This window comes from Lagopus leucura, unplaced genomic scaffold (genome assembly GCF_019238085.1).
Source record: "Lagopus leucura isolate 7727_CA_CO unplaced genomic scaffold, USGS_WTPT01 Super-Scaffold_100001, whole genome shotgun sequence".
Taxonomy (NCBI): Eukaryota; Metazoa; Chordata; class Aves; order Galliformes; family Phasianidae; genus Lagopus; species Lagopus leucura.
Window position 1 is genome coordinate 8601278 of NW_024962262.1, and position 10631 is coordinate 8611908.

Sequence of the window (10631 nt, forward strand, 5' to 3'; positions counted from 1 at the left end):
GATTTAAACTTTTCATTGGACATATTTTGTCAGCAATGATTTTATTACTCAGTGGCTATTAATCATATGCCTTACTGTGGCATTCATATTTCACGTCATTAGCCTTTTACTTTCTGGCAAAAATGTAGTAGATCTGTAAGACTGACTGTTCCCTGCTGTTGAAAAATCCATGGCATCATAAAACTTGAGAAGCCTTACACTAATACAATCAATCTGCTAAATGATGTCTGTATCTGAAGTGTAGTGTGCATGCATAATGCTTACAACAGAAACCAAAATAGTCGTGGCAGTACCTGTTCTGGCATTTGGAGACTTTCATGCAGGTGAAGATCTGTACACTCTGATTTAGTGGCAATTAGCAAACACAGTGCTGTGTTGTCACATAATGTTTTGATGTCAGGTTTGTGTCTTATTAAAATAATGGTTACATCTTCCATTTTTTTCCCTGTTATTTATTTATTTGTTGGCTATGAAAGATAATGCTTGCCACTGACTTTACATCCAGTGAATGTTTCCTATAAGCATTTTTGCTGTGCAAAGCAAAGCCCTCAGAACTGTGAGCCAGTTTATTGTGAAGTTCTTAACTGTCTTACTGTCTGCAGAGGTAACAACCACCATAGGTGCATTGCTCATCTTGATCTGATCTCCTCCTTGAGAATGAAGAATTCATTTATACTGGATATGGTCTTACCTGGAAGGACTGTATGGGATTAAACTGTAAGAGAATATAAATGCAGATCAAATTATGGGCAAAATGTTTACAGGTCCGCAGCAGAACATGGAGTATTATATGAAAAAAAAAGAAGCTTTTGCAGAGCTAGGAATGTGTGGTTCCTGAGAAACTTTTTGGTTCCTTGTACATTACTGTCTAGGTACAGCTGAGAATGCCAATCTGCGTGCTTGCTAACTTTTCCTAAATCTGAGGTTATCGGATTGAGTGAGATAGCTTTATGAATGATCACTCTGCAAATGTTTTCCCAAAACATCTTGCTTGATGGAAAAAATAAAAGCTCTTGCTCATTGCTCATTCAAGTACAACTTTAGTATGCATTAGATTTGCACTTAGTAGCAGAAGTATTCTCCCCAAAGTAATCACCACATAATAATATGTCCTTAAAGTGGGGAATATAATTGATTGATGTTGACTGTACACCTACAGCGCTATATGCACAATGCTTATATTAATAGAGAAGAAAGGAGCTAAACCCCCAGGATTTTTAGTGCAGCCTGCTGAAAGGGTAAACAGGGTCAATGAAATCACTTCACATCCCCCTGTGAATGCTTGATATTCACTGTGAGGAGCTTTTATTCCAACATATTAAAATCTTTTGCCCTCACAATGGAAAATTTAGTAGTTGGGTGGTTTTTTTTGGAGCGTAAATAAATTATCATGCCCATCTTCCAGATTAGGGATAGATGGATGTACTGTATAATCTTACATAAATCACAAGTTGCCAGGAATAGAAAGAATGCTTCATTATTTTAGAACCCAGAGAAATCAGTACATGTAAAATTAGATTCCTTTAAACCTGCAGGTCTGTTCAAGCCATTCCTGAAACAATTCCTTCATAGGGAGGGTGATGCAGCAAGATCAACCTTCTCTCACTATGTTATCTGAAACTCCTTCAGAATTGGAGGTGCAACATCCATGATTTTGGGGAATGGAGTGGTCCTTGTACTGGATTTTTCTTCCTTCCAGTCTTTCCAGTTTTCTGAATGTAAGACGCAGCCATGTTCACTCTCCTTTGAATAGCTCTTCAGGTGTAACTCATTCCTAGCATACCTGAGCAGTGACCCTGTATTTGGGATTTTATCATGATCCTCTTCTCTTATCTGGAGAAGGCAGTGTACAGGATATGAAGTTAGCTCTTCCTTGGTTAGCATGAAGCTTAGAATGGCACTGGTGAAAGACATCACACACAGGCAAAATGCTGGGTTACATCTCCATTCTGCATTATTTGTGTAGGGTCTGACAGGTCATAATATTGCATATTTTTTGTTTACCACTAGAGAATAGAATGGAATGGAATGGAATGGAATGGAATGGAATAGAATAGAATAGAATAGAATAGAATAGAATAGAATAGAATAGAATAGAATAGAATAGAATAGAATGGTTATAGTAAGTAATGGCTAGTAAAACAGTAAGCAATGGCTATAGCAAGTAATAGCAAAGCCTACAGATGAGTGGCTGTAATATGTAGTCTAGCTGTATATACTAATTCTGGTAAACAATTTCCCAGTAATTGATTCCTTTGATAAATTAAATGAAAAGGTCCATATTTTTTTGCCATGGGATCGCTTGCCCTACATGCAGGTAGAGGTGTGGGTAAAGGAATTTCAGATGTATCATAGAAGTTCAGGAAATACATGAATAGATGAATAGTGCACGCTAAAGTTACTTACATCTAATACATTCCTGTGTAGTCAACCATTCCTTCTGTAGCTTCTTGCAGATACTTGAATGAAATTACTCGCTGTCTCCCTTATGAGAGTAACTGGTACTTTTTGTAGTCCCATTGCAGCACTTTTGCTGAAAACTGGTGATTTTTAATTCTGTTCCTATTCTTATGAAGCATTTTATTGAGAAAATAAATCATTGAGAGCAATAGAATTAGACAGAATGTTTTTTTTTTTTTTTTTTTTTCTGAGACCAGAATTTTATTGTTTGATTAAAAAACAGTAAAGTCTGTCCGGGCCTCATCTGTTCTTCAGCTTTCATTATCACGAAAGCTTCTACCAGGCAGAATCTAGCCAGACTTGTAAAACTACCAAAGGAAGAGCTGACACAGTGGATTAGCATTTCCAAAACTTATGACTTGGCTTAAAGATTGGAAGATGGCCATGGATATGGTGTTGGTTTCTTGTTTTTTTTGGCAACAAGATAGAAAAGTTATCAGCAGTTCTGTTGTTGAGACCTCAAATGGCATCAGACACAGTCAACCAAAAAGAGTTGGAAATTCCTTGTGGTTTTGACCTAGTTCCTGGTTTGACAGCAGATGATTTAGAGTATGCAGCAGGATAGCTCATGACAGTCCGTGCAACTGAGTTTGCAATGTGGCTACAGGATGAAGCCTGTCCTTGACATAATTGAATGACTTCCACGGCTAAACCTCTCACTGCTTAACAAAGATAGGAAGATAAAGATTTGTCCCACATGTGGAAGGCTGCTTTCCAGAGACCATGCAAAGTGGATTTGCCAAAACTGTTTGCAGAACTGAATGACTCTTCATCATTCTGTGGTTCAAACGGCTCTTCTGATCTCCAGTCCAAAAGCTGACACTCAGTATTTCTCTTTGTTTTGTAGCGGGATCCTTATACGGATTCAGAAAAACCCAGATGAAACATTAGAACATGGCAAAAAACAGATGGGAATTCCAGAGTTAATGTCACCTCATTCTTAAAGAATATTGCATAGAACACGCCAGCAGCAAATGCTTGGATTCAATCTAGATTTTGAAGCTCACTCTACTAAAACAATAAACTATTGATAGTTCAAAGGAGGGCAGTGATCTCAATAGCAGAATATGAAGACACAAGGAAAGCAGAGCCTGGCTGGTGGAACCATGGACCTGAGAGGGACTTAAGGCTGAGCAGGTAAGAAGGACCACTTGTGGCTAAGCCATTTCTGGAAGATGTTTGTCCGGTCTGCTGCTGTTTCTTAATACTGAACAAACACATGGAAAGAGGATGTGAGCTTGAGGAAGTTGTTTGTGTAATTTGCTGCTTGTATGGCAGTGCTGGGAAGTGTGGCAGAGTGCGTGTAGATGAAGATAACCACTGGCAGCCTGTTAGAGAGATGATGACTGAGTTACTGTTCAGTGATGGTAAAACGTGTCCTTGGAAAAGGTATGAGTGAGGAGGGTCTGATGCAATACCTGGCAGCTGCAAGGAGTCCCAGGAGGAGCACCCCCAATTAGTGGCTTTCCTCATGGGCAGTTTGAAGGGTTCCCTGTGGGCCTGCTGTAGGAGTGCTTACACTGCAGTTGGCAACATACTGTACTACTGCAAACCCTGTGCTGCTGCAGCTTGGCTGCTCCCATTTGCCTGAAGTGCGTCAAATTATTTCTAATAACTGCCATCATGCATTCACAGAGCTTCTGTGCTGACCAGGCTGCTGATTTGAAATGGCCTGACTGCTTCTTTCTTCTAAAATGGGTGTCCCATGTTTGCCAGCTATGGAGTGCTCCTACCAGTGGATTACATCCAGCAAGAGTTCACCTCCTTCTGCAGAAAGAGAGACGTGGAACATACTGCTTTTGCAAAATAAGGTTTATCCATGGCACTAATGAATTTGCATATACTAAGGCTGCATGTGTATTACGTATCTAGTATAAGAATCTGGCAGATAGACAACTTACAAATTGATTGACTGTTACCTGGAAAAGTGTGCTGGTACCTGGAAGACTTCTCCAAAAAAGAGGGAACTGGAAAAAATGTTCTTTGTTTTCTTTAGGCCAGGGAAATACCTATTTAAGCAGTTAGAACAGTTGAACAGATTTGTGAAATGGATGGATCTATGAAAATCTTAACAATTATCCAGGAAAATGGAGGCTAGTTAGCTCTTTCTCTACTGACAGATCTTTCAAATGAAATCATATTTAACCCACTCCTCCCAGCTATGATCTCACAACTATCATTTAAGCACAGTCATATAAAAATACCATCTCTTTTTCCAGCAAGAAACAAAAGGTTTGTCTGTAGCTTCTCCCCTGAGTCTTGGTGACCCCCTGGGCTACTGTGGTTGAGACTCCCTTATGTGCTGTTGGCTAACGCAACAGGCACGACATAGCAGCCTCCAATTCCTAACCTCTGAATCCCTATCCCGAAGAGGTAGATAACTTATGGTTCAGTTGGCAGGGTGCAGTCTTCGACAGTGCTTGAACACTACTTTAATTCATGCCCCTTGAGCTATAACAGACGTGCCACTGCATCCCTAAGAAACGTACATGGATCATAAATAAGGTTAGATGCTATTTTGAGTAATAAACATTGAGATACAGAAACTTCATTGCAGCATCCTAGCTTTGCCTGTCTCTTCATTTAGACTATTTTTAGTTTGCAGTCAGCATGATGGCTGTGAACCTAAAGAACACTTGGACAATAGGTACATAAATAATTATGGATAGGTCTCCAGAGTCATGAACAGTGGCGGAGGGATTCAAGTTATGTACTGGCTGGGACTATCCAGTGCCTTGTAGTTACTGCTATGTATGTTTATACATATGAATACAACTTCACTCTCTGTGGTGAAACACTTACCTGGACTTCTCTGCGTTACTGGTGGTTGAAAGGCCTGCACAGGAGCTCTGAGAGTTGTAAACTGATACACTGCTATTGACACGGAATGAACTGGAGCTGTCTTTTGCACTTGGCTGCTTATGCTTCACAGTAGAGATTTCTGATTACTTTATATGGCTGAAAACTGCTCACAGCTGCGTTACTATTCATTTCAGAGTTACCCTGCTTTGTGATAATGCTGGAGAGTTACCAAATCTAGTTAATCATAGAATCATAGAATGGCTTGGGTTGGAAAGGATCATCAAGTTCCAACCTCCCTGCCATAGGCAGGGTTGCCAACTGCTGTATCAAGTAGTTGATCAGGTTGCCCAGGCCCCCATCCATCCTGGCCTTGAACACCTCCAGGAATGGGGCATCCACAATCTCTGTGGGCAGGCTGTCTCAGTGTCTCACCGTCTTCACAGTGAAAAACTTCCCTCTGACATCTAATGTAAATCTTCCCTCCTTTAGTTAAAACTCTTGTCCTGTCACCCATATAAAAAGTTAATTTCCCTCCTGTTTATGATCATAGTCACGGAATCCTTAAAGTTGGATGGGACCTTTAAAAGTCATCATAATCTGCCTTTAAGTATTGGAAGGCTACAATGAGGTCTCCTCACAGCCTTGTCTTCTTCAGACTGAATAAGCCCAGCTCCCTCAGCCTAGAGAGGCGCTCCAGCCCTCTGTGCATCTTCATGGCCCTCCTCTGGATCCTCTCCAAAAGCTCAACATCTCTCTTGTGATGGGGGCTCCAGACCTGGACACAGTACTCCACATGGGGCCTCACAAAGGCAGAGTAGAGAGGGATGATCCCTTCCCTCTCCCCGCTGGCTGCCCCTGTTCTCATGTAGCCAAGGATATTGTTGGCCTTCTGTGCTGCAAGCACACACTGCTGGCTCATGTTAAGTTTTTCATCTACCAGGATACCTAAGTCCTTCTCAGCAGGGCTACTCTCAAGTAATTCTTCTTCCAGTCTGTATACATATACGAGATTATTGTGATTCAAGTGTAAAACCTTGCACTTCGCTTGGTTGATCATAGAATCATACAATGGCCTGGGTTGAAAAGGACCACAATGATCATCTCGTTTCAACCCCCCTGCTATGTGCGGGGCTGTCAATCACCAGACCAGGCTGCCCAGAGCCACATCCAGCCTGGCCTTGAATGCCTCCAGGGAAGGGGCATCCACAGCCTCCTTGGGCAACCTGTTCCAGTGTGTCACCACCCTCTGAGTGAAAAACTTTCTCTTAATATCTGTCTTAAACTTCCCCTATGGAGAGGAATGAAGAAAAGCTAGGCATAGTCCTTGTTTGGACAAGAGGCTTTGTGATCAGGGAAGCAATCTACTTACAATTCAGCTCCCTGTAGAATCTCTGCAGTTAAGTAGGACTACATCTAACTTGAATCAATCAGTGTTTCGCCCGCTAGAGCCTCCCATTCTGTGTTGTGGAACTGCGTAAAACTAAGTGTTGGCTTTGGAATACATAAAGAGACAGCACCAGGACTTACCTGCTGGAAGTCTGTACCTTCAGCTCCTGTCTCCTGTCTCAGCTTGAAAGAGGAAAGAAAAAAATTAAATTTGCATTTCCTACTGTCGGAAAGTGGCTCAGTCCATAGGTGAGAAGTCATTCTATGAGCTTGTGGTGAGTTCATGACTGTCAAAAGGGGAAGTCCTCCTTTTGCTGCTTTTTAATGCATGCTTGTTGGAGCATTCAGTGAGTAATTTAAAATCACTGAAAGGACAGAAAATTATCTCAGAAGAAAAGAAAAAACAAAAATGGAAAATGGCATCCTGCCATTGTATTAAGCAGAACTGGTGAAGAAACTCCAAGCAGCCTGAGAACAGGTGTAGAGGGAATGCTCCTTGTTATGGTTGTGTGCAATTAAACTAGCACAGCTGCTTCTGAAATGGTACTTAGGAGCATCCTCTGCCACTTCTGGGATTGCTGTGCAACAATTCCAACTATGTTATGCTGGAAAGAACACAAAGGAGAGTAGTACTTTGAAGAAATCTATCCTGGATTTTGATGCAAAAAAGTAAATACCCCAAAGAGAAGGGCTGGCATCTAAGTTTCCTCACCCTCAGCTAAGTGCTATGATAAATGAGGTATTTAGAGAACATCTCATGGGACAGGTGGGTTTGATCTCCTTCCAGTGTGGGAGTTTGCTCTTGGTCTCCCATTTCTTAGGTACCGGTCTGAATTGTAAGCAGACTCCTGCTCTGTTGAGGGAAAGCTCAGACCTGTTTTTCTGAAAGGTTTCTATTCTGGACCATGTAGTGAGCAGACCTCTCTGCCTGCTGAAGGGGCTGATGTCACACAGCGCTGACTGAAGCCAACAGACTGGTCTGGGACAAGTAGTACTTCACACGGGTAAAAGGTGCCTCGTTCAGGATTCTGGATTCCAATAAGCACAAGGTCAGGGACCCAGGAACCTGATGGTTAACTTCTGAAGTCACATACTGGATCCGGTCCAAAAGCTGTCATCTGATGTGATCTTCATGGGAAGATCAAGATACATGATTCCAAACTTCCCATTGGCTCAGATGATAGTTGCATACAGATATTGGAAGTACACTAAGCTGATTCATCAGTTAGTATCTAAAAATGTACAGATTTCACAAGAAAAGCTCCTCCTTTTAAGGTAAAAGCTTGGAGATGATCAGGCTATGGATGACTTAGTACATGTATTTCATGCAAAGACACAGCATCTCTGACTGCTCCAGATTTTTATAAGACATCATTAACTTCTAAAGGATCTGAATTCTGACAGTTTCAAACAAATTAATTATGATTCCCTTCAGTTTGCCTCTGACATTTCTATATAATTCTTTGGTTTGTGTAAAATGTTTTGGTGTCAGAGACTACTGCTTGCTTGGGCATCAGAACTGTTAGATGCTGTAATTTGGGTCTCTTCCACATAGTCATCTCATGTAAGAAATTCATAGCCACTGTGTCCCTCAAAACATCTTCTTATCCTTTATATTTGCTTAATAGTTTTCAGTCTATACTTGCCAGCATGCTTCTTTTTCTCTCCGTTCAGTAAATACATGGATTAAGTTACTAACACATTGTTATGTACTGATGTGGGTCTCAAGACACAAATGCACTTAAGACTTCTGACCCAAATCTGTCGTTTGGAATTTATCGGTGTTCAAAATCTTTGCTCTGCACTGCATGGATCTGGATAAGCCATGATCTGTAGAATCTTTTGAAGTTCCTCATACACACTACATTTCACTGTGGACAAGCTCCTTTGCACTTTAGTTTTCATAGCATAAAGTCACTTTCTGCTAATCCTTGTTCTCCTTGTTGGGTTCTATAAAGTAAGCACACCTTTGCCTCCAGACTATGATGTTTATGTTTATGTACAGCTGCCCAACATAGTTAGAAGAACGCTGGTGACTGAGTAAAAGCCTCAAGCCAAGCACGAGCTTAACCTTCTGTTAGAGCCTGTGCCTGATGGAGCCCTGCTCACCTGTGAGCCTATGCTTCTTTCATAATCTGCAAATACAAGAAGAAGTTGAAGATGCTACCCAGGAGACTTCTGAGCACTAAGTATGACAGCCCCGTTGCACTACTGAGTGCTGCTCTCTATAAAGATAGAGATATTGCCTCATCTATATCACTGAACAGTGCACATACCCCCTTGAAATGACTTTCAGAATGGTTTGGGAATCCTTTCACCATTTCTTAAAATGTGGGCTTGGATTCTCTTAAACATCCCTTTGAGTGTGTTGAACATTTCACCAAGAGGGAATAAGAACCATCTGCCTGTCTTGCTATGACCTTAGGCTGATGAAGGAGAGTGCACTGCCCCTCTTTTATCCTTGTCTCATGAACACGCTATCCAAGCTTCCAATTTATAAACAAGTCAATCAATCCAGATGCCTTTGCCATACAAGTTATAATTCTCAAATCAGTCCAAACTACTAGAAATACGACTACATGAAAAGCTTTCCTAAAGCAAACATTTCCTCTCACAGCACATAAAACACAATGTGGGAAAATGTCAGAAAGGCTACTTCTGTTTCCTGCGTTCTTCATACCTGGGTTTCTAATTCGGAAAAGCCATCTTTTACTGAAGTTTGGTTTGTATAGTCTCCTGCATCTTTGTTAAAGATTCCATTGCTCCTTAATGCTGTTCAGAACTGGAGCAGACTGCAGTGACCAGGGCTGGAAGAATAACTGATACTGGCAGCCAGTTAAGGACTGGCACACAAAGATGAGATATAATTTGCCAAAGGATTTTGTGAAGGTTAAATAACAACAGAGAAACACTTAGAAAGGGATCCTGGGTTCCAGCCCAGACTCTGAATATTGCTGTATCCTATCCACAGTCCCAACTTGCTTTAAACTGTGAAATTTCTGTCCTAACCTTATTCTTGTGGAGGACTTGGCTTAGCGAACCCCTTCAGCTTCCCCTTCCCTCATTAGCAACGTTTCTTTTTCTGTCCTTAATTGATCTGTCTTCTTAGCCATTCCCTTGATCTTGTATTTTTTTGCTGAGTCCAATGCTGTTCCACCCCATTCCTCATGCAGTCTCAGCGCTCTGTCTCCCATTTCACTCACTGCCCTCCAATCTCAGTCCCAGATCAGCCTCCTTTTCAGCTTCTCCCTGTACTCTTTTTGTCCCAGTTTACTCTTTTTTTTTTTCATCCCAGTTCAACTTTATCCTCTCTGCAAGGGAATGTGTCAGGCTACACCTACACAAGTAACCTAAATTGTGCCAGGTGTCCCACAGCTGCCTACGTCTGTCACATGCTCTTAAAATATTTTTCAGGCCCACTTTGGCAATGAGTGGAGGTTCAGGACTACCTCCAACAGAGCGTGGATATGGCAAACCTGCTCTGAAAGACAGCTGAGAAGGACACAGATGTTCGGCTGTGACCTGCGCCATGCCTACAGACCTCAGAGACACTGAACAGATTCTGGACCATTTAGACATGAAGTGACCTTTATCCAGGGCTCAAATTTTCTGAGAAAATCCCCATTCATCCCAGAAGAGAAATTTCTGCCAACAAGTCCCATTGTCCAATCCCCAGCTCAAAAATGGTAAATCCAGCCTTACCTCTGCGCCTCTGAGGTGGAAGATAAAATTTTTTTTTGTTGGAATGACCTATGCACAGCTGTTAAAGGAGACAGCTCAATAGTGAGACTTACTGAAGAGTCTTATCTGCAAGGTTTTAAAAGATCTTTGTAGAAAATTAAAACATAATATATATATATAAACTCATAAGCAGCACCCCTCTTTCCAAGCTTTGACATCCAATACAGAAGAATTTCTTGAAGAAGAGGTCACCAGATTTTTACAGATCATGCAGAGAACAACGCATGACCTAAGTCTCATCG

At 41.4% G+C, this 10631-nt stretch overlaps 1 long non-coding RNA gene across 2 annotated transcripts; it reads right to left on the bottom strand.

Annotated features, from left to right (window-relative positions):
- Positions 1-3248: 3248 nt before the first annotated feature.
- On the bottom strand, positions 3249-10256 carry LOC122178222. Of its 2 annotated transcripts, XR_006178255.1 has the most exons (4): positions 9329-10256; positions 6790-6831; positions 4380-4469; positions 3249-3314 (listed from the first exon to the last, which is right to left on the bottom strand). It is a non-coding gene; the product is annotated as an uncharacterized LOC122178222 (long non-coding RNA). The 2 variants fall into 2 exon arrangements; XR_006178254.1 differs by lacking the exon at positions 3249-3314 and having other exon boundaries at positions 4289-4469.
- Between the last annotated feature and the right edge of the window lie 375 nt (positions 10257-10631).